The sequence below is a fragment of the Stegodyphus dumicola genome, chromosome X1, assembly GCF_044657685.1.
Source record: "Stegodyphus dumicola isolate Sdum_Otavi_A_Nest chromosome X1, ASM4465768v1".
Lineage (NCBI taxonomy): Eukaryota > Metazoa > Arthropoda > Arachnida > Araneae > Eresidae > Stegodyphus > Stegodyphus dumicola.
The window spans coordinates 41290893-41309675 of NC_140780.1; the positions used below are offsets into that span (position 1 = coordinate 41290893).

General features: G+C 32.4%; 1 protein-coding gene across 15 annotated transcripts in view; it reads left to right on the forward strand.

Annotated features, from left to right (window-relative positions):
* The window catches only part of LOC118199398 (fat-like cadherin-related tumor suppressor homolog), a 1041672-nt gene that overhangs the window by 66398 nt on the left and 956491 nt on the right, over positions 1-18783 (forward strand). For 8 of the 15 annotated variants that reach the window (XM_085808597.1, XM_085808601.1, XM_085808596.1 and 5 more), the window contains one exon: positions 7771-7896. The exons of the other annotated variants lie outside the window; for them this stretch is intronic. The gene's annotated coding sequence lies outside the window, so the exon portion shown is untranslated. The remainder of the gene's footprint in view (positions 1-7770; positions 7897-18783) is intronic. 15 annotated transcript variants of the gene reach the window in all.

An 18783-nucleotide genomic window follows, 5' to 3' on the forward strand; every position in this document is an offset into this window, starting at 1 on the left:
TGGATCTCTGCCTTCCCAGTAGTCCTCTAAGTGGGGGAGAATGTAAGGTACGTTTTCCTTCCTTATCGTCGACTAATTAAAAAGGCACGTCCGGTAGTCCCGGCGAGAGCATTGCTCCTTTTTTACGCTTCCTACTTCGACAAACCTAATGATTCTACAAATGAGTATACGATTTGCGTAAAAACAAGCCTAGTGATCGGGAGAACGAATTCCAAGTTAGTCGTAAAATTTATAAAATTGGTTTTTTTTTTTTTTTTTTTTTTTTTTTTTTATTTAAAATGCCAAAACATGAATATTTTGATCATTGAAAGTATTTTTGTAACTGGAAGGGTATATGTAAGGCCAATGGTTGCGAAAATAAATTAGGGTTACAAATTGTACGGACATGATTGTACAATTTGTAACCCTTTCAATTTGATTGCTCTTCATACCATCTTGCTTTAAAAATGACTTATAACATCAAGTCATTTTTAAAGCAAGATGGTATGAAAAGCTAGAATAGGGAAATATCCTAATAAAATTATTCATAATCATGAAAAAATAAGATATTAAAGATTTGTGATTTAACTTGTAGTGAGCTCTTTTTAATGTTATGAAACAAATAGTATTTGAACACCGCGTTTTTAGAATAATAGAGCGAAAACGTAAATCTGGCATAGCTGTAGCTTAATGCAAGGACTAGTTAGCATTCGGCAGTTTTTTTAAATTTAAACACATTCTACGCAAAACAGTAATTTTTTTTTTTTGAGAGGGAGAGAAGGCGAGTACTTTTTTTAATGTAATAAAATATACTTTAATGAATGTATTCTGATTTCTTCAGGAAGGAAACGCGACTTTTCTTTTGAAGTATTTTAATATAAATCCATATACTGCCATGAAACATCGAGGAAATCTTTCGTCATTATGCTTTAGTATATTTCTTTGTTGAGGTTTTGTTCCATTTTCACATATATTCCTTTTTCATCCTGTTTCGGTGAGAAATTTTAATTGAGATTTTGATTTGTTGGACATTTAATGTTAATTATTGCATCATGATAATCATCACCTAATTTGATATCAATAAATTGCTTTAGGCAAACGTAGCAAAATGAATTTATGGTAAAAGTTACTGGCTTATACAGCAGCTTCCGAATGAAATTAAATTACCATATTATTGACTTGTTTTCGTTTCATACTAAACATTGCATTTTTAATGATAGACATAAAAAAATTTTAAGTTAGAAATGTTTGAATTTTACAATAAATGTTGATACTGCAAATTCCTAAATTATTAAAGCTTTCTTTTTTATACGTTTAAATAGAAATTTAAAGCAAAAATACTTGTATTAATTTGAATAGGGAATTCGAATACATTTGCAATTGTTGATTAAATTCCAGCGTATTTCGCTCTAAATAGAAAGCTCAGATTAATTTGTTTTCTCTAATGCAATCAATTAAAGCAGGCTGATTTTTTTATTTAAATAAACATCGCACAGTTTAAGTCTCTATTTTCTGCTCTTGCTGCAAGGGTAATTTCTTTCTTCAATTAACTTGTAACGGAACTAAATCGAAGTTGTGAAGAGTAGTAAGCTTTCGGGGAGAGAACTGAGTATTTAGTATCAGTAGGAATGGATTAATTATTCTTAATCTGCAACTCTCCTAACACTAAATAGAATTATTCAGTGTTAGAAAGACAGAAAAAACGGGGGACGATGTCTGAAATAGAAATGCATCTTTCCCTGTTGCCAACTACAGTTAAATAAGTATACTGTTTTGGAAAAGAACAAACCCTGAAGTGGTACTTGCATATTCACAAAGCCTACAGACCGTTTCTCTTATGGCAGGGATGAGTAAACTACGGCCTTCGGGCCAACTTCGGCCCGCCGGAATAGAATTTTAATTTGCCGGTCCGAGGCAAGGAACCCAATATAGGTGAATTAGACCTCTTAGAAAAAAACTTAATCGTAACTTAATTATCTTAACTTTAAACTTAATCTGTTTGCTGGGCATCTAGCTAAGAACGACTAGTCTCATTTCGAGGTTAAATTCAATACCCTTAGTAAATGAAGAGAAGCATAAGAATTATGAAGATGGCTTGTAAAAAACTGCATTTTGGGTTCGAACGCAGATTTCAGTGCCATTCAGACAGAACTGGATATTTTTACCATGGCTTTCAACGTAAATTGTGAAGCAGTGAGGTCATATTTGCAGCTTGAATTAATTTATTTGAAATCTAACAATCATCTCAAGCAGTTGTTTCTAAATATGCCAAAGTTTGAGTTTTACAAATCATTATGGAAATTTTCCCAAATTTAATATCTCACGCCCAGAAAATAAGTGCTATGTTTACTTCATCTTATATATGTAAACAAGTTTTTTTCAACTATAAACCTTAGAATTATTTCAGAAGTAGACTGACATGAGCATTTAGCCTCGTTCTTTAGAATCAGTACATCTCACTTCGAACCGCAATATAAGGAACTTTTTTAAAAATGAAATCGCAATTTCATTCATCTCATTAACACATTTAACTTGTAATACTTTGTTTTTAAAATTTTAGAAAACTTATTTTGGTTCGCCAAACTTTTTTCTTTCGATTTTTGGCCCGCGACCGAAAATGTTCGTCCATCCCTGTCGTATGCTCTGCTCTCATTGGATGAAACATCTGCTTGTCGGTCATATTTGGAATGGCGAGTTATCGTCTTGTTGGCGTGGTAATTAGCGCCAAACAAACCTTGTGGGCTTTTAGTACAGCGAGGAGAAACAGCGTTTATTTCATTCGATAATTTTTTATTTTATGAATGAAAGCTAAGAGGAATTGTGTGGAATATATTTTAAATAACCTACTGATCTTATTAATAGTTTATTTGTATTTGAATTTAAACTGTTGAAAGTACGATAATTGTTTTGCAAGAAAAAGTGTTTACATGGAAATAGCATATGTAATTTTTCTTCATTTCTGTTAGAAAGAGTCTATTATGTAAATTTCCATAGCGCATTAATTTATACAAATAAAGGAAAATTGAAAAATAAGCAAAAGGAAAACATTCAAGAAAGATTTAAGGGCGTCGGATACCTATTCTTTTCACCTAAATTATGAGTAAGTCTAACTAAAATTATATTTCATTCCATTATGCGCTATTTCTATTGAAACGCTTTTCGGGATCTTGGATCGTAATCTTGCTGCTGGTACCTACTACAAAGAGTACAAACCAGTAAATAAAAATAAGAAAATTAGCATTAACAAAAATAGAGAAAATAAAGATGTTAAATTTTTAACACCGCACCCGAAGGCGAAAAGACCAATAATGACAAAGTCAATTCAATGAAGTGAGGATAAAAATAAATCCGTGCAGGGCAGAGTTCGTAAAAGTCACGAGCGGGGATGGAACCCGACCTAGAAGTCCGAGAAATTCTTCCGTTTTCTTTACCCCTGAGCTGCGGTTTCGCCGTCGGCTTTTGTACACTTTTCGGTACACGAGGCTGATATACAAATAGTAAAGGCAATGAAGCAATAGTCGCTAAGCACAAGATTCTGTAACCCTACGTTTCCTGGTTTAACCAATCGGAGCAAACAGTAGAAGAAACGGTCTGTAGGCTTTGTGAATATGCGTGTTGCTTCGCGCTTACGCAATTAAATTGAGGAGGAAAAATCTGATAATATTAAACTGCTGTTTGAAAAAAACATTATTTTCTGTATATTGCTTCATGTTTCTCACTATGAGAAACTACAAGTAGCTTTAAAAAGTAATGTTACGGCTTAGATTTATCAGTTTGAAGGAATTCTTTTTTTTTTTTTTTTTTTTTAAGTATGAATGTTATATTGTACTTAAACCAGCTTTTATATTTTTCAGCGCTCTTAAGGCCGTTATTCTTGTTACTTTCTAACATGTCACGATTCATTTTGCATAATGTCAACTAATTGTTCACGTATTCACGTTAATATTCATTTAAAGTTTCATTTGAATGTAATATAATAATAGTAACACAATACAGCTCGTTTTATCCAAGTTGCATGGGGTGCAGCCATTTTGAAAACTCTTTTCTTTTCGGATAACGTACTGTTAAACTAGTTTTTATTATTTAAAAAAAATAATAAGTTTTTTTTAAAAAAATACTTATTTTTGGTTTCATAATTTTCGAAATAGATGCTTTTTCTTAATACAGGTTTCATTAACTGAATTTTAAAATTATCTTTCTAAACGTTTTGTTTTCATTTAAAACAAATATCATGCAGCTGCAATTTCAAAATAATTGTAAAATGTTTATTCTTATCATAATTTTCGCACTTAAAATATTAAACCAGCGTTCTCTAGATAGAACTTGAAAGACACACAAAGAAAGTAGCAGGCTTGTTGTTTAATCGCATGAGTGATTACGAAGGAAAACGCAAGAAATACAAAGCATGAATTAAAAACTCATAGTTAACGGCTGATAGTTAATCTCATAGTTAACGGCATTCGATCAGTTTCAAAAATCCCTTAGTTCGATGCAAATTTTCTCATAGAATAGCAAAATTGGAAGGACTGTAAAAGCCTTTTATAATTTGTTTGAATATTTAAGCTTCTGTTTTTGGTAGTTTATTAACTTAAAGAAACCTTTATGTACCATGCAATTTTAATTGAAAAGTTTACTCTTTGACAGATATATCAGATAACATCGTTTGACATACAGTGCATTGTGGTCACTTGTTTTCTGTGTAGAATGTACATTTACTTGAAAGGAGTATAACTATAAAAAGTAATAAAATATTTGATGATAAAACTGGTTTTTGGATTCACTGTTTCAATACAATTTTTCTCTGCTGCTTCAATTAATTCAAATTTCAACGAAGTTCAGTTAAATGTGATTTTACAGTAAATACATTAAAAGTTAGGTGACAGAGCTTTTGAAAGTGTTTAATAGCCTATCAAAAGTCAAAATCAAAGCTGAAAGTGGGTAATAGACAATCAAAAGAGTTGTTATTAAAAGCACTCTATTCTCTTACTCTTCATCTCGTTAAATAAACCTAAATATTATTTCATATCTTTTCTGAATTTCATCTTAATTAGCATTTCCTCTGCGTGTATTATATGTTAGGAAACGTCGCTATGTTTTTTACGTGTATCATCTTAGCGGGGCTGTATAAACTTCAAACACGATTTTTCATGTTCGAGTGCAATAAAACAATATTATGAAAATTCGCTTAAAGGTGTATGTATGGTTTATTCTGAAATCAGAACAAAACCAGAGGCAAATTTCTAGTAAGTTTTCTAGTATTTTTTCAAAAAATAAGTAGAGGGAAGCATTTGTTATTCACTGTCTTTAGGATAACGGAACAATGCTATGCTTGTTTAAAAAAGTACTGTGATTGAGTTGCCTCTATTCTTTATGGAAACCTCAATTACCTAGATTTTAAATGTTGTCCTAAAAGTAGAGCAATCAGATATACTCATAAAAAGAAGATAGGAAATCTCGTTTTCCCTCGTCTTTCTAGAAGAATTCATCAAACTGCCTTTTGTTAAAAAAAGAAATACTTGACCGCATTTTGTTTGTACTTTTCATACTATTAATCATGACTGTAGACGTTCACCAGTCTAGTGGGTCATCTGACATGAAATGAAAGTTTTCCCAGGTGCGGTATTCTCACGTTCAATCTGGTTTTTTTTACGTATATTAAATACTCATCTAAAACACGTGAACATTTTAGACAACATCTCTCTTTAGGTGAAGTTGTTTCGAATAACCCGCGTAGAGCTTTTTTGTGAGAATTCTTATGGAATATCTGAAGAAACTAATAATTTTAATGACTGTTTAAAAATAAAAATGGGAGCTGATTCTATATTTCGACTGTAGAACCATTTCTTCAAACTGATGCAGGCGAATTCGCAGCTAAAGTAAAGGAAACTATTCATTTCAAAGAAAGTTATTTGTGGAAGTTTTGCTTAACCTTCCGAAAGGGGTTGTTGAGGCTTCTTAATAATCGAAAAATGTAAGACTTGCGTTTCTTCTTCCGCTAATACTGAAGAAAATTTAATGATATAGCTATTTCGTTTTATCCATTTGAAGTATCTTGCTGCGTATAGTCAATCTTGTAGGGGCAAAAAGTAACGAGAATCGAAGTAAATCTGTTTGTAATTCTGTAACCGCGACTATCAGTGATAGGATGTAATAGAGACCTTAGCCATCTGCTAAAATTGCAGTGTAGTGATTTCATTCCCCTTCGACAAGCGAACTCCGAAGTAACTGCAGGAAATTTGAGCACTTAATTTCTTGTCTAATTCAAACCTGCTCTTTTATTGTCACTAACACGATTGCAATGTTCCATCTGCGATTCTTTGTTTACTTGCTACCACTTTCTTTTTTGTGGTACTCATCGTTCCGGATCGAGTGACTAGGCTTACTTTATGCCTTTATTTTGGCTATTTTCCAGCTCCGATCCGTGACTAGAGAAGTTTCACTAGGATAAGACTGAATATTAAAAGATTTTGCAGCGCATGCTTAAGAATCGTTGCTTTTGAAAAGGGTCAGCAGATGAGCAAGTAAAAAATAGGGCATATGGTAACCGCTGTACATATACAAAATGGATACTTTTCTTTTTGACACCTCTATATATTTTTTTAATATTTAATAAGAAATCATCTGTATATATTACATTTGAGCAAGTAAAAAGCATAGGACATATGGTAACCGCTGTACATATACAAAATGGATACTTTTCTTTTTGAAACCTCTATATTTTTTTAAATATTTAATAAGAAAAACTAATTATGTTGAGCGGCTTCTTGTGATAATCTTTTCATTCATGCAGCAACAACACCTGTTCTTTGTTCTATAGGTTTCATTTTATAGTGGTTCTTGTTGCATAGAGCGAAACAGAGAAATAAATGCTTCTTCACAAAGATGCATTGCGACATTATTGCCGCTTCGTATTTTATATCACTTCAAATAAAATTCAAATTTTCGATAATAATTCAAAACTTTTATTATCGAATAAACTTCATGGCATCCTACATGAAATCCTTAGCTGTTAGTTTTCGACCATACTGTATTTTTAAACGTTTTTCTTATCTACTGGCTTCTTACTGTCGACTGTTTTGTTGGAGTCTTCATGAATTATATAAAAAAAAATTAAATTGTCTTTTTAAGACTTCAGAGCTAAATATTTTTTTTTTAAATTTAAGTTTGACGTTTATTTGCACTTTGAGAAAGTAATAAACTGTGTAAGTTAGTGCAGCATTGATAGTTATTCTTCAAAAGTTAAACAAAAAAACCCTTGATACATTAGTGGATATATTTAAAAATGTTAAAATGTCTAATCTAGTTAAGTAAATCCTTTTCTGTACTTTTACTATGAAGTGAAGACTTATTTCTAGTACACCGTTACAAAGCTTGAAGGGAAAAAAAAAGTCTTATGAAAACGTTACATCAGCGAAAATAGCTTTTCAAAATCGCTTTAATTTAGTAACACAAGAATCTGTCACTTAAGCGCTTTTAATTATTTGCTTGGAAAGAAACGATCATCATGAACGAGCTACGAGCATCACTAGAGCAACAAAAACTGCGGCATATTTGAGGAAGCTTGAAAAAATAATATTTGGTCATTGTTAAGCTTGCTTTATGCATACACATTTTCCCAGCTTTTCTCCTCCAGCATTCTCTCTGGTTCTTTTTCAGTTTAACATTTTCGTTATGTTCCTTGTCGATAGGAGAGCCCATATCGATTTACGACAGTACTTTAATATTTATTGCCTCTATATTGTAACAGTCTTCGGCCGTCAAACCTTTCATGGCTGCTATGTTTCGTTGCAGAGAATTCTTTTCTGGTATGGGCACTTCAACGAAACGAGAACTAGAAACTGTTTTCTTGCGTCCTGGCTCCTCTCATGACTAATATTTGCAAAATCGAGTATTCTGCTCTTGTTTTGAAAAGAATAGGTAAGTAGTACCGTCATTTGTTTTAATGATTTATTACGAATTTATGAGATATGTATTACGAAATAACAAGAAAGCATCTAATTTCTTTCGCGAATGTACACTGCGAAGAAAATAAATGGGGCAGTTCTATATCTCCCGTTCTACTGGGCCGTTTGACGAAATTCAAATTGCGTTTTTAATGTCTCGAAAGCGCGACTTAGGATGTGTATTAAACATATATATAGCACTGTTCTAATATAGGTATTTTGTCACAAAATCGGACTTTTCTGAAATGACATGCCAATTTTTTTCCATATTTCCATCCTACGACTAAAATTATGCCAAACTGCCTAGTTTTGTAAAAATCGCACGAGTAGTTTTTAAAAAATTAGCTGTTGAAATTTTAGCTCCACAATGTTAATTTGATATATATTTATTGATATCTCTTTCTTTATTAAACTTATTTGATTCTTCCTTTGACATTTCGAAATTTAGGTTCATTTCAAATAAAATTGAATTTTTTATGATTTATTTTTTAAATTTATATTTTTAAATAATTTTTATAAATTTTTTGAAAAAATTTTGAATTATAACCTATAAAAGTTCTGCCATCATCTTAAAGTAGATGTATTTCTAAGCGTACCTGCAAAAAATTAGTTTTTTATTCAAAATTTCCTAAGATATACGTGAATTTACATTTTTGGCATGTTTTGAAATTTGGCATATTTATTATAAGCGATAATAACGAAAATGTGGTTTACGCACTTTGTCAAAATTATTTGAAAGTATGAACGATGACTTTTTCCCCGCTCGTGGGCAATGAAGAAAATAAGAAGGAAAATAGGTTGCTGTAAATTAAGAAGTTCGCCAAGTGAATTATTTTTGACGCAAACTGAAAAAAAATTCGCCAAGATAAATTTTTAAATTTCTCTATAAATTTCTCACCAAAAATTACAAAATTTAATATCTAAGCATAATTTGAGTCGTAGAATCGAAATATGGAAAAAAAAGTCGGTATTCTACGTCAGAATAAGTTCGATTTTGTGTCAAAATACCTATGTTAGAACAAAGCTATATATAAATCTAATATATATCCTAAGTCGCGCTTTCGAGACATGGAAAACGCAATTTGAATTTCGTAAATCGGCCCATTAGAACGGGAGGTATAGAACTGTCCCCCCTTTCTTTTTTTTTTTGGCGCAGTGTACTTCTTTATTACAACTCTTAAAAGCTTGATTCAGCAGCATTCCGAAAAAAAAAAAAATTCCCTCTTTCTCGTTCCTAGTAAGACTCTTAATCTCATGTTTTACGATTCAGAGTGGAATCTTTTTTCTTCCTTCATTTGTTTTCTTTTTTTTTTTTTTGTATAATAATTGACCGAAATGGAGACTTCAACCTTTCTTGAAATGGCCAATTTCCATTCTAAAGCCTTTAATGAAATGCAATAACAATTTGTTTCAGCCTCGTCATGCTACTGTAACCCTTAACCAGGAAGACAGTCGTTGCTTATGTTTCACCGGTACATCGTTTATTGATGATATACATACTCCCCGAGTCATGTTTATTACGCTATTAGTAACAGGTGCTTCCCCCTACAGGTATAATTTGGTTGATGTTTCGCGGGGTGATGACTGAGAAAACTGTTGCCTTCGCTAATTAAAAAGCTGAGGTTGTGTGAAGGGCTTGCTTGATGACTGAATCAGTTCCTTCATGTACATGAAAACTGCTTTAATTACATTGCTGTTGTTGTTAGATATAACTTCCAACATTTTGTTATTAATTATTTGTTCTCCAGCCAAACAGTCATCGAGAAGAAATTTCAGTGTAATTTTTTTGGCTTATCTCAAATGGATATTAAACTTCGCCAGTAGAAATAACGCCTAAGATCAGTTCATCAATTCGTAATACATTCGAGAACACCAAAGCTGTGATTAATTACTGTATTTTGAGGTCAAAGTATGTGCACAAATGGCATCAAGGTGGTTGCCGTATTTTGTGCTCCATGCTTTGAAAGAAGTAAAATACATTAACTTTTCTAAAAGTGCTAAATTAGCAGTTTTTATAGAATTTGAATGAAAAAAAATGCAGTATAAGCCTTTTAATTCTCACTTACCGATATATAATGACTCCGACAAATATTTCTGAAGTGTGAGACGGCAAATGTCTAAGAAACCTCGGGCAGATGTAAATAAGTTGCAGTTTCTATAATGTCGACGCCAACAGTGGTACGAATAATTAGGAAGACTGTCCCCAGACGTGAAGTGATATTAATACCTTTATCGGAAAGATATTAATGAAAATATTACGTTATGGTTTTTCAATCTGACTTCTTTTTTATTATCTAGCTTAAGATATGAAGAACAGAATGTGAACGAATTTAATTCACCTTACTCGCTGTGATATCACAGGGGGCAGAAATAAATAAATAAATTAGTACACTCTGTAACTGCAGGAATTTGTATTTCCTGAGAGAAAATAATATTGTTAGACTGGCTATTGTAGATGCTTGTATGCTCTAAGTTAATATGTTGTTGTTTTCATTATGCAGAAGGAAAATTTAAAACTTATATAACTAGTACTTTTAATATAAATCTGAATAACGAGAAAGGGATGGAATCTTCCTGATCCAGGTTTGTGGTTCACACTGGATTGAGTAATAAAAAAATTGCTTCGAAAGGTGATTGAGATATACCTTAGGAGAGGAAAGGCAAATAAATCAGCACACACTGTTTTTAATTTTTATGGTATATATTAGATCTTAACAAGTAGTAAACAGTACATATGGGAAAAATAGAATTGATTTACTATGCCAATTAAGAATAGATTTAAGGCCTTAAGCAAATTCAAATTTTTATGTCACGAAATAATCTTTACTTGTTTTTATTCGTATTTTATTTCTATCATTTCTATCGAAATTCTTAACCAAGACGAAATTATATTGTGTTTCATAACATCTGTTTCCTTTGGTAAATAATATATTTCTTCTTATCGTGCCCAGAGTATTTTGTGATTGCTGAAATCAGTATATTAAAAAATTTGCATAACATTGATTTCTAAAAATGCTCATTGCTTTTGTTTTAAAATATCTAAAACTGTATCTCATAATGTCTTAAAAAATGTATCATTGATTTTAGGATATAGTGCTTCCTTTTAGAGTAGATGGTGCTGTGAGGATCAAATGTATTATACCATTGGGGTTGTAGCGAGCGCCCGCTGTCAAATATTAAGTTTAGACAATCTCTACCGTTCTTGGGGAGTGAATTTTGTACTTCGTTAATTAAAAGGGGAGCTCACTTCCGACATTTTTAGTCCATCCATCATCTGGAGTTCTTTGAGCCGAGATTTTATCGAAATCTTCATTTACGTTTTCCCTGTTTTTAGAAGGGAAAGAAAAATTACAATTTTGACATCTGCGATGCCGTGCTTAAATCTCTCTTTATCATTTTGATGCGAACTTATCTTTCCTTTTTTCTATTTAAACTCAGGCACTTTTTCCATTTCTTTTAGTCGTTAAGAAGAATGGCGTGCTTGATAATGAATCAGGTTTAACATGTAGGTATGGGGTTAGTCTTAGGTAAGGCATATTCGAAAAAAGCTTGTGTGTTCTAACTTTCTAGATAAAGAGCTCTTTCTGTTTACTTTATTGGAAAAATTGACTAACTTTTTATTCTGTTCTCTTAAACAATAGATTTCGGCAAAAAAGGTGGTTAATGAATACAGTTTTGTAATATCACGCAGATGAAGGGAAAGACGTCCAATTTGTTTTAAGCGTAACATACCTGTACCTAATAACTGTTTTAAAATTCTGTCTCTGTTTTCTTCAATGCCTTTAACACAATGTTCCGTAAAACATCGGGTACAAGCAGAATGGTTTCATTGCAGCCTTCCAATAATTCTTGAACGGCATCTTTGAGATCATCACCGTCGCTGTAAGGTGCACCTGCAAATCCCTTCTTCAGTTTTCGACACAAAATGAAGTCACTAGTAGCCAGGATGGTGGACGAGGGAGAAATTGAAATTCGCATTGCTGAACTAGCCAGTCTGAGAAATCTTGTCTTGTGGAGTGCAATCTCATAGAATCGACACTTTTTTGTTACGTTTGCCACGGTGTTTTACCATTTTGACGTGTTGGAGTTGAGTTAGCAGATTATTATCAAAAGCACCTGTTATTAAAGCCTGTTATCACAGCCTTTAAACATTGCCTTCAGTCACTCACTTGTTGGAGTTGAGTTAGCATATTATTATCAAAAACACCTGTTATTAAAGCCTGTTATCACAGCCTTTAAACATTGCCTTCAGTCACTCACTTGTTGGAGTTGAGTTAGCAGATTATTATCAAAAACACCTGTTATTAAAGCCTGTTATCACAACCTTTAAACATTGCCTTCAGTCTGCCTTCAGTCATTTGACGTTAACCATCCCTATAACGCGGGCCAGATAAATGGCACTTCAGTTTGTGAAACAAGCAAATCGGGGGTGGGAGCTTGCTTTGGCATGTCTATTATAGAGTAATATTTTCTTTTTCTCGGTAGTTAACTCTCCGTATGTAGGCTAGCAGTTTTTTTGACGCTTCGAATACCGGTTTTGAAGAGGAGTTTCGTATATGCTTGTACTGCAAGCATTAATTTCTTCATGCCTGCTGTACCTATTTTCTTATGAATAAGCTGTTGTATGAGACTGCTTCTAATTTTTATTATTTGATAAATAAAACTTAAAGAATGACTTAGACGCAGATTTGTTTTGGTTATACCACAAAATCATAATTTACACACACACACATATATATTTTTACCTGCTGTACATATAAAAAATATTACTGCAGTAAAACGCTTTTGATTTTATTTGTTAAAATAAAGTCTCGTTGTTTCTGTTGTTATTATAGCTCAGTTATATGACGGTAACATCAAAACATGTTAACGAATTTTTTGTGGCGGGGAGCGTAGGATTTCGCCTGCCGTATGTTTGGGCTTAGGTACCTTATAGGTGGGTGACACTGCGAATTTGTGCATTTCCTCCCCAGTTTTGAAGGAGAATCCCCTGGGGACAGGGACGAAGGTCTGCCTCACAATTCGCCTACTACCAAGCCACTGGAGAGGACTTTCGATTTGCCATGTATTTCAAGTGCCATCACGCCGCAAAGACACTATACACTTACGAACACGCTAGCCTTCTCCAGGATTCAAGCACGAGCCCAACGATACGGCATCCAGCAATTTTAACATACCGTTCATGCGGCCTATAAGCTTCTTGATGCAAGTATTCCATCTTTATACACTCTCCTTTATGTCGTAGAGCGGAAAAAAGTTGTTTACGAAACAAGCCACAATCTTTTGCTTTCTTTAGTCATCTTTTATGGAAATTGTTGAGACGAATAAGCAAAGAGAGGTATGATACAAAGGAATTTAGATTTTGGGGTTTTGCTTTTCAGTAAAGCGATTAATTGACTTAACCATACGAATCTACTGAGTTGAGTTTACTTGCATGAAACAATGTGTAATAATAAAAGCAAACAAATCCAGCTGTAAATCCATAAAAATCTGTAAATAAAATCCAGTTATAAATACCAGCACAGAACCCGTAATGTAATTATCGATCGTTTTAATCATGTGCAAGCATTTATATATGCTGTTCGTCAGTTATCGATTAAACTAAATATTGACTACGTAGATTGACCAAAATAGACCGCGGAGTTAACAGCTTAAATTTGTTGTTATTTTAAGGTATCGCATTACATCGAAACATCATCTTTCAATAAATAAGCAGGTTGTATGTGTCATTCAAAGCAATGTCATGATTTTCCTCAGAATAATTCGCGGGTTTTCTTTAACTGCGATCAGTGGGTTAGAGAACAAATGGTATGATCCTTTTTTTCCCGGTAATGTCTGCTGTGAATGAGGGTCTTAGTCGTTCTGGTTGCTGTAATGTCCGCCCCTTCATTATGCTCCGAAATTGCACCAGGACTATTTTTATCTAAAAGATACCTTTTTGTTATTCTTTGATGTTGAAGATTCAGTACTAATGCATTTACTTGCTTTTTGGTTTATCCTAGTTCTACCTTCAGTTTAGGCAAGGTAACTAAGAAGCGTTTGTTACTCTCGGAATGACAGATCGCGAAAGGTAGAATGGCTTTTTCTTTTCAGAATAATTGCCTCAGGAATTTATTGTTCAACTGTACATTAGCGGATTGTGCTTCCTAAGAAGATTGTAAAATGTGTATGCTGAATAATTATAGGTTGTAGGAAGTTGACTGATGTGTTAGTTCGAAAAGGATGTAACGTTGATTTCTTCTATTGTTAAGTGCGAGAAGTATTTTGTTCGGATTGGATAATTTACTTCCTAAACCGCAATAATGCATATAAAAGTTTTTTTAATAGTTAGATGTTCAAAGTACAGATTGAAATGCATATTTCATATCTACAGGGAATCTGGTCGTCGTGTGAATTACAAAATCTTTTTCCTAAGTGTAAAACATTAATGTGCTTTAGAGACTGTTAACATTACACGAGCTCATTCAAGCAGGAAGCATAACTTGTGATACAGTTAGTGGAAATATAATGTATGTTTGTAAATGTCTACATTTTATTGTTTGTAACTGTCTTTGTATGCATGTATTTAGTTGTTTCCCCCTTTTTTTCCATTAAAATTTCATTATGCTTTTAATCAAAAGAAATCAGGTCTTTTCTCTGTGAAATAATTCTGTACTTCTCGCAGCCTTATTGAGTATAATTTCAGACTGTAGCATATAATAAACAAAGTAAGCAATAAAACAAGGTACCAATTGTTTACTTTGTTCATTTTTTGTACTGGAGTTATGTAATTTCGCTTTATAATCGGAACGTTTTTGGTCTTCTAGAGTGACATTGTTTTTTTAGCTTCTGCCATGTTGGCTTTGTTTTGACGTTTAGACGTGCCGCGCTGGGGCTTCTTCCCCCCCCTGGAATAAAATTTTTATTATTTATTATTAATTATTGACTTAGAAAGTCACAACCTTTTCAAAATTTAAACTTACTATTTTAAGTTTAATCTCGAAATCAATTCAGAAAATTCGTAGATGATGTTTGTAGTTTCCTTCCTCATCAGTAACTGATCAATTACATAACTGACACATCTTTCTTTCATAATGCATTTCCCATTGTCTTGAATAGAATTTTACTTTTGATCCTTTCTTCTACGTACGCCAACCATAAGAGGTAACAGAAGCTTCTTACAAATTAGCCTACTTTATTACACTTGTTTTGGCAACAATTAGCGCACTATGAACGGAAATAAAAAATTTTCATTTTCTTCCCTTGTTTCTGTTATATATGTGAAATGAGGAATATGCAAAATAAAACTGTAACTTTACTTTTCAATATCGCCTTGCGTTTTCTTTTGATTTTTTTATTCCCCTTTAAAAATTCCTCCTACCTATTTCCTCTTCCTTATTAAAAATAGTAACAAGTTTATAATAAATCTCTGAAATGCGTCTTTCCAAAACCAATCCCTGTCGTGCGTTTCTTATATAATGTTCATGACATATGCACTTAAATGACGCTAAAAATCTTTCAGCCAATAATGGTAAAATTTTCCAAACCAAATCTGTTATTGGCCAACAGAAGTAAAGTAAAACCATAACTTATATTAGTCTTAAACTAACCTTCATATTATAATTTACGCATTCACCTCTCACTTGCTGTTTGTTAACATGTAATCCAACGCTTGTTTTTCTTTCTTAAAATATGTCATAAAAATGACAAAGAAACAAGTACGGTAATTTAATTGGATATGTTTTATCAAGAATAAAAAAAAATCAATCGGCTATAGCGGAAAGTACGTCTTTATGTACCAGCTACATCATGTTCTACATAATCCATATTTAAAGTGTTAAATAATTTTAAGACACTTAAATTGTTTATTTTTAAAATTTATTATAAAACCTACAGTAAATTATCAAGATATAACAGTCTCCTTTGCAAAATAGACTAAAAATAATTTTTTTATAAGAAGAACATTTTGTAATTTAAAATTTAGAAATTTTCATAAAACTAGCAATGTGGAAAGCAATTTTCATAAAACTAGCAACGTGGAAAGCAATTTTCATAAAACTAGCAACGTGGAAAGCAAAAAAGGTGTGTTGTACAAGTTACAAAGAAAAATACAACTGTGGTAGCCAAAGCAACAGAAAAGACAAAATTGCCCAAATTTCGTAAAAGGGGAATTGTATAAAATAAAATTCCGAATCATACTTTTTTAATTTAGTAAAGCAGAAAATTTAATTAGCTTCTACTCTTTTATACTCTACGTGATCTGAAAAATATTATCATTCCACGAAATATTATAAGCCTTTAATTTATTTTGCATGAGGCGCACGGAATCCGATTTCCAGAATGTTGCTATTTGTTCGTAACACACACACACTATCAAATAACGTATGTTTCCTCTCCATATTTCTCGACAAATCGTGCTGTGATTATATCTTATGCCCTAGGACAAAACGAGTAGATCTTATGCCCTAGGATGAAACGGCAACTTCAGACAGACACTATAACAATATATAGAACTACAATACAGCAATAGGAGCAAATGCATATCGGAACTGTGTTAAGTACCTTCGGAGACGCTACTGTGTTGAAGCATACAATCAAATTATTGTATGCTTTCTACAATCAAATTATTGTATGCTTTCTTATTATTTCTATTTTCAATGTAGGTTGTGTATATGTGTACACACATGAACATGTAATTTAAAATATGCAAAGCAATCACCTTATGTTTCAGAGAATCGAAATGTGAGTCAGAATAAAGTATGTATGTGTTTTAGTATTCTCCAGCAAACCAACCCATAGGGATAATTTTGCGTGCTTTCAGCGGTTAATTATTAAGCATTGATCTGCATCAAACATTTAAGATTGTATTAAGGATCCCAGATAGATCATTAATAAAAGATCTTTCACTGAAGAAGGCTGCTAAACTCTTGTTTAATATTTGCTCTTAATCACTTCCTGTTACATCTTAATTTGCATCGGCTTTTGATATTTTTATACTACCTGCTTATGCAGCGGTAATCAGACTCTATTATCGCCGTTGCAGAAAACTTACCACCTTGAATTGATGAATGTATTATGGAGTTAAGTTAGACCTTGCAGGAATTGTTGCCTCCTAGTATTCTTAGGGTTGAAGGAAGCTAGGTTATTATTTTTAATTTCCCTCTGATTGGTGATGACCTAACGATTGAAAATAAGTTGCCATGTTTCCCACGGTGTTACTTCATATGCTAAACGTTTCTTTATTGCTTACTTTACATCAAATGTATCCCATTTATTGTGGTTGGTAGTCTATAATTATGGTGAGGGATTATTATATGCTGTAATGATCTGTATTAAAAGCGTATGCTGCATGTATTTAAAACATAATAAAAGAAAAGCACTGCAAGTTCTTTCTTTTTTAAATAATTTAAATATCGGGTTTACGTTTTACTAAAGGAAAGGCTATAAAAGTAGTTTTGTGTTCAATTATACTGGATGAATCCTGTAAAAATTTATATAAGGAAGGGCTATAAAAGTAGTTTTGTGTTCCTTACGTTGGATAACTCATGTAAAAATTAATATAATATAAAATTCTGGCGCACGTAGATATTCCATTTTTGGAGGAAGGTGGGGATAAGGAAATGGAAAGGAGTGTATAACCTTCTAATTTAAACCTTTAAAGCAATATAACAATTTTTTTTTTCAAGAAAAGGTAAATAAAGCTGCTATTTAAACCTTTAAAACAATGTAACAACTTTATTTTTTTAGTGCTTATTTTTTGTTTACTCAATTATGGAAAAACTCACAAAGGCTTTCTACTTGATGAAAATGAGAAATTTTATTGTGGACTTCTTAAGAGAAACAGGCGGGTTTCCATATTACACATGGGGAAGACCATGGAAATGCTGAGTGCATTTGTCGGGATTCGAATTCGGATCAAACTACAGAAAAATGATTGTCTAGAGCATATTAATCTTTTTTTGCCTTATGAGAATCTCATTTTCATTGAGCTTACAGGTCTAATTCCCTTGAGAGAATTTTCATTGAGCTGCTGGCTCTAATTTTGTTTTTCTTTCATGAAGTATATGAAGCTAAAGTGAGATATGTTTTGCGTAAAAAGGATGACTTGTGAGCTATTTTCCTGTGTGATTTAAGCATTGCATTGTCATATTTTTGTTTCTTTGAACATATAAATGTAATAAATTACTTTCTATCTCTTTTCTGGGGCACCTCAAAAAAAGGAAATTTAACTAATTTTTCTGCAATTTATTAGAGAGCTTTTATATTAAATTCTTCAAACACTTGTTCATTTTAAATGTTCTCCAGTCCTTTGAGCTCCAGAGAGTTTTGTATCTGCTTTTAAGCTTTCAAATGTATAAAACGGTGAAGAGACGCGTTCGAGCTACATTAGTATGGGAAACGCGTAATGCAATACTTAGTGTCTTGAATTCGTAATTTTACAAGAACACAAATTATTCCATCATTCTGAAATGACTTTTTTAATCAACAGTATGACCATAAATCATCCGATTGACTCATTCAGCAGCACCACTCTTGTATTAGAAATTACACTTTTAAATAAGGTCTGTTTAGGAAGTGTCTCTGTAGATAAAAAAATAACTATTTTATGGACACATTAACAGTATTGTCCTTCAAGTTGTTTTAAGTTTTCAAATTTTGTGCCTTTAAAAGAATTTTGGGATAAGAGAAGTGTAATGCGTCATGCTAAGACAATGAAGCGTAAAATGTGTGAACGGGAGCCCAGAAAATTTTGAAAGTCAAGTATACAGAAAACAAAAATCTGGTGGGTAATTCAACTAATAGAGTGGGTATATTCTGAAAGAGAGTTCCCATCTAAGCATTAGACACTGAGTAATTATTTTTCTACATACTGTTTAATCTT